This window comes from Squalius cephalus (genome assembly GCF_949319135.1).
Source record: "Squalius cephalus genome assembly, chromosome: 6".
In the NCBI taxonomy this organism is placed as follows: Eukaryota; Metazoa; Chordata; class Actinopteri; order Cypriniformes; family Leuciscidae; genus Squalius; species Squalius cephalus.
Window position 1 is genome coordinate 38,649,882 of NC_137127.1, and position 6,773 is coordinate 38,656,654.

Genomic DNA, 6,773 nt, shown 5'->3' on the forward strand with positions numbered 1-6,773 from the left:
GCTGAGATGAGAACGACTGACATCTCTCTCTTTGCATACATATTACATAAACTGTGAATATTTGTTTTTTATAAAAATTACTTCATTTAAAAGAAGAGAATTCAAGCTTCATACCTGTGTGTCTGTATGCCTGTTTGACTGAGTATTCGCTGAGTTATGGTTCATTTTCGGACGCGTTTCAGAATGGACTACACTGACAGAGAGGAGGCAGAACTCGCTTCGTGTTTATTTTTCTTTATTTGGCAAAAAGCACAACACTTTGTTTTTATTGTGAGTATACACAAAAATAATACACATTTAACACTAGAAGTGCCAGAATTCCATAACTACTAGAACTGCCGCAAGCGGTCATTTTGACCGCTATATTCCAAACTCTATATCTTTAATGATAAATACCCAATTGAGAGATTAATGCATTTATTGTATTAATATGTCTTTAAAAAACAAAACAACACCAAACTGTACATTTAAACAAGTTTAATTATACATTTATAAATAAATAATATCCGTAGATGTCCTGAACAAAATGACGGAGTAGCCCATATTTGTTTACACAGTTCGATCGCGTCGCGCCCGCCGACACACACACACACACACACACACACACCAACCATATTCCAGTATTGCAATCTTGACATTGCAGCCTGTTCATTATAGCCACAATAAAATATAATAATAAAATAGTCAACCTAACATATAAAAATTCCACTGCTCTGTTTGTAGCCTAGTAGGCTAGCCTACAATTCGTACCATTTTGCGCATGTGAAGAGGATGATTTTTTCCGTCGATATTGGAACGTGAGTGAAGTACAAAGCCTATAATAAAGAAATAGTTTACCATCCAAATACATCGCAAATGTTGAAACATTTTGATTCTAATTAGAAAGTTACGTGAGCCTAACGCCGCTTACTTTCACTTTCGCTTATAACACATTTCATTTTGGCTTGTTTATAGTTATTTTTTCATTCTTGTTCTGTTCTGAATATCATTACATTTAAATGATTTGTTGTTGAATATGTTTAGTGTATTTTTAACCACATTTTATTGTTGTGTATATTGGTAGGCTATAGCCTATAATAATACCGCGAAATTCCGTGCGGTCAATATATCCGTCTATGGCCGAAATAGGTAAATATGTTCATTTGTTTTTTTGCCTTATGTGTAATTTATATGAAAAACATTTTAAATGAAAATACAGACACTTTTAGGAAAAGTCAGGTACCAGCAGGATTGTATTTATTTTTTCAACAAAGTTATTGCAGATATAAAATTCAAAACGGTCAAAATGACCGCCATGGCCGTTCTAGTGTTAACAGAATCGATTGATGTATGAAACTCCTATGGAAAATCAAAGTCAACAGAGTATTTATGAGTTTCTTTTACACTGCTAAAAAAAAAAGCGAGCTGGTATTGCCGGCGATACCGCCGACCTCAGGGGGTTAACATCAGTTACAGTCTTTTAGCTTTGTTCCGCTGCACTCTAGAACGCTGGAATTAAGTTACAGTGGAGTTAACCCTTTAGGCGCCAGAGGTTTTTTCCTAAAACGTTCGATTTTGACATCTTAATTTCAAAAGGCTATATCTTAAAAGTGATAAAAGATAGAGACTTTCTGTAAATTAGAGAAATATTAAGGATGACCCAAAGTTTATGTAGGGATTACATTTTCCCATCTAATTTGCATATTATGACGTCATATGGTGGCCGCCATCTTGGATTATAAAATTTTTATGGTTTTTGTTGATGTTTATTTGGTTGTTTGTTTTTTTTAGCTGACAAAGACACACACATCACAAGGACATGAACACAAAAAAAGAACACATATTGTGTACACTACTAAATGGTCAGGGAAATAGATAGTAAATCAACAGTGTAATAAATGGCAGACAAAAACAATTGTTGCAGGGCTTTTGCTGTAGAGATAATGACTCCCTATTCATCCAGGTGACATTTCTTGTAGTGTTTCATGGTGTGGTCTTGCGATAGACTATGCATAATAGCCCCTCTGCCCCGTGTCACATCACCTCTTCTCCTGCTACGAGCAGCAGCGCGCGCGGGCGCGGCCAGTTCTGCCTCGCGCGCGCGCCGAATGTGCACAGCTCGGACTACTGTCATTGTCATTGCGACTCCCCACCCTGCCTCCACGTTGCCCCCTAACTGCCCTATGAATACTTCGACCTCGTCTAACATACCCAGTGGCATTAGACAAAGTCTCCACCACAATACTGTCGCCGCGATTGCGGAGAGGCACACGGTCACGGCTAGCGCGGTAAAAATCTCCCGCGGCCGCCTCGTTCCCCACAACACTAACACGCCTGCTAACTTCGCGATGAACACTCCGACCCCGGGAAACATTGTTCCCACCACTGACATTGGGCAAAGGACCATCTAACGTTATATTGGGCAAAGGATTCACCGTTTGTGCTTGGTGTAGGGCTATACTTTCACTTTCAGAATCACCGTCATTTTCTGAAGGCAGATAACGTTATTCCCCTTCAGAATCAGGGTCCGTGAATAGAAGACACAACACTTCATTGCGGGTAAGCTTTATTGATGCCATTAGATAATAATAATAATAATAATCTAATGCAAATACTCACTGATGTTGACAATATTGCTCTGATAAAATGGCTCACTTGCACACTAGCTCCGCTTTTGTTCGCACTGATTCAATGCGCTCTAGCTCGAAGATTTTGTATAGAAGAATGACGTTTTTTTGAGTCGGGGATGAAGTATGACATGTCTGCCAACTAGTGGAGGGGAGGTTGAACGAAATTTGACACCCTATTTGACAAAATCGGCCGTTTTATTCAGTGCCGCATCTTGTCGAGTAAACTCGACCGTGGCGCCCAGAGGGTTAAGGCACTCTGCCTTTGTTTTACCCACCACCAACGTTAAGATGTTTGCCGCGCTGAAGTTACGGTGTTATGCTATATGTAATTGAAGCACTTTTGCCATACATTTTTCTGTTTTGTGGAGCAGATGAGCTGTTCACCATGAGCACACCAGACCCCACTCCTCTGCTACTAATGACACCAGAGCCTTGGATTGCCCATGTCACGGCCCCAGACCCAGTTCTTCCACCAGTCACACCAGCCTCAGGCTCAGCTCTAGAGAACCCACCACTGTCTGTCCTTGTTCCAAAAGGTCAAGCACACTCTCCTGCTCCTCCATCAGAGCCCACAAATAGACCACCAATGAGGGTACCATGTCGAGCTAAATGCCGACGGCAGTGCTCTGGAAAATTTTCAGAAGACAGGCGGCAAGAAATCTGGCAAGAGTACTGGAATATGACGTATGCACAGAAACGGGCCTTTATCTTTGCCTCAGTCAGCCAGGTTCCAACGGAAAAGGTCTGTACCAATCCCAGTCGGCAGCGGAGCAGGTCGTTTGTCTACAGTCTGCAGGATACCCACAAGACCCCGCAGCAGGTGTGCAAGCTATTCTATCTTTCCACACTAGGCTATCATCCCACCAATGATAGCCTAGTTCTCTCAGTCATGGGCAAAGCAATAAGAACTGCTCTTGCTCCACCCAACGACATGAGAGGGAGACACGAGCCTGCCAACAAGCTGGACTTGCAACCATTGATTGACCACATTGAATCCTTCCACCCGTCAGTCAGCCACTACCGGAGGGAGCATGCACCATTCCGGTTTGCTCCAGGACCAGCATGTGAGGGCTGATCACCAGGGGGAGGCTGCAGAAATTTGCCCTCAGTGCGAGAGGTGGCATAAACACCAAACCGAAGCAGCTGAGACCCGACTGCACTACAGGTCGGATGCAGACAAGGACTGGCCTGACGACACATCTGTCAGAAGCGTTGACCTGCAGAAAGTCATCATGCTCCCACGCATGCCAGGTGTGAAGTCGGCAGTGTTCACCCGACGAATATCCACATACCATGAGACCTTCGCGTCAGTGGGCAAAAAACAAAACAAAAGAAAAACCATCTCTGTTGTCTGGCATGAGGGAATTGCAGGGCAGAATGCCAAAGAAATCACATTGGCGTATGCAGCAGCATTAGAAAAAGAGCTGGACATCAGGCATGTTATATACTGGGTGGATAATTGTAGTGTCCAAAATAAAAACTAGTGTCTGTTTTCTTCACTGCTGACATTGGTAAATTCTGAAACAATATCAGTTGAAGATGTCAATTTGAAATTTTTCGAGCCGGGGCACACCTTCATGAGCGCCGACAGCTTTCACCATGGTGTGGAACAAGAAATGAGGCACAGACCTGGAGGAGTGGTTTTTGATTTTGATTACTTTTTGTCAGTGGTGGCCAATTCCAACTCTAGGAAAGTGGAGGTGGTGAGGTTGAAGAATGATAACATCAGGGCATGGATGGATGGCCATTCTGCAGCCAAGACTTGATAAATGCCCAGGCTGGCTGAACTCAAAGTGGTTCAACTGTGACGTGGGTCAAGGTCCATATTCGTGAAGAAATCCCATTGGGAGGAAGAAGTTCAATCCCTGTATACCAACCACCTTTAGGCCGCAAGACTGGGATGTGGAGGAGGCCAAGAAGACGGAGATCCTAAAGAATCTTGTTCCCTTCTCTCTCTCTCTCTCTCTCTCTCTCTCTCTCTGTCACAGTGTTGGTTTATGTTCCCTGGTGTCCACTAGAGGTCCTCTTCCCCCATGGTGTCATTCACATTAGGAACTGCATTCCCCACAATCCTTGTCTGCACTCATCACTGTTCATTGCACCCAGCTGTTCCCCATCATGATTGTTAGTTTCTGTGTGTATAAATACCCTGCCTGTTTAGTGTTTGTTACGGAGTCCTTGTTATTTCTCACACCACTTTTGAGGTCTGTTTCCGCTCTGTTTTTCCTGTTTTGTGTTTTGGATCGCTTATTTGGATTTTGACCCCTGCCTGGACTGTTTATGAGTTACGGATTTCCCAAAATAAATACTTACTGCATTATTGGATCTTCCCTTGTCTCCTTGAGTGTGGATCGTGACACTCTCACAGACACACACACACAAACAAAATATCATCAACATGTTTCATTTTATTCACCTCTTAACATTCTTTTGTTTCATTTCCTTGTTAATTTAATAAATTTCTTCAAATCAGTTTGTTATTAGACTCCCTTCTTTGTAAACTGTCATAAACTTACTATATCAAGACATTCAGTCCTAATCACATCAAATTTGTGAGCGAGAACTGTAGTCTGTACATGCATGTGGTACTAAATACATTTTCCATTCTGTCCAGGAAAATGTATTAATACTAGGGATGTCCCGATCCGATCACATGATCGGAAATCGGGCCCGATCACGTGTTTTCAGACTCGATCGGAATCGGACGTTACCTCCCGATCAGGACTCGGATATATATATTCTCATTATTTTTTAACACATCAATATTTATGCGGTGGCACAGAGTTACGCCGGTTTCACACTGCACGCGTTAGTAAGCAGCGCAGGAGCGGTGAGCAGGAGCAGGACACGTGCGTTTTGCTTTCACACTGGCAGCGTTTGTCACGCGCGGCTGAACCGCGGGTTGTGTAGGCTACAGACAGAGTACTCCATAATGGATAAGTTGGCATTGCTTTTTTTCGTTTTCAAATACATTTAAGAGAAAAGACTTGTCAAGAAGCTTATTTTATTAATAATTTCATTTATATAACTTTTGTTTCATCTTTGATTTTATTGTTATGGCAACAAGTTTGTTTTTGGACATTTGTTTTCTTTTTAAATTGCAGTTGGTCATTTGATTGACTGTTTAAAACACAATAGATATCATCAATGCACTTTTTGGATAAAACTGCGGTGTATTTTGGCCATGATCAATGTATTGTCACTTTAATTCAGCAAAAGCGGCGCAGCAAAAATAGACTCGGCGCCGAAACGATCGCGGCACTGCTGCTCTGCTCTACTACGCACTGCCACGCCGCCTCTGCGCGCGGTGTGAATGCTCTAAAGCCTGGTTTAATCTGGTAACATGGGCGGCGGAAAAAAATACGCGCTGCACGCTCTGCTAACAGTGCAGTGTGAAACCGGCGTAAGAGTTAGGAGTGCAGTTCCTAAAAGCACATTACTGGCTTTGCAAACACTGTAGCACTTTTATTTTTTATTTGTTCACATGCCTGCCGGGTATTTTAAGTTGAGGTGCTATTTAAATATATTAGACTTTTTTTTATATTTACTGTTGCACTAAAGTCCAAAAGTGAAGAATTTGTATTACTTGATTGTTCAAGCTACCTCACAGAAGTGCTCTGTTTGTTAACAGAGTTGTTGAATGTTAAAATAAGGTGAATTAAATAAAAAAATAAGGAACATCCTGGATCTGTTTTTTCGCTCTTCTTTATTCTTTTTTTATGTATTAAGTATCGGATCGGGACTCGGTATCAGCAGATACTCAAAATCAAATGACTCGGACTCGGACTCGAGGGCAAAAAAACCTGATCGGGACATCCCTAATTAATACAGAGTTTTTTCATTAATTCTGGAAAACATACACACAATGTCATCAGATATAAGCATATTCCTATACGTTTTGTCAGAAAAGGGTGAATGGTATTTGTGAAAGGGCGTCTATATATTACTGGCATAGCCAAATCAAACCTTTCAAATGTAAGAAATATTTGTGGAAGGTTACTTTAACCTCTTAAAGTGTTATTTTACTTAAATAAAGTACAACGATAAAGTTTTGTAAAAACGATAAAATGATCCAGTAAAGTTGTAGCCTTCTCATTATTTTTTTTATTTTGTAATATTCTATTGATGTAATATTAAGCCTTACTAGACAGAACTCACTAAATG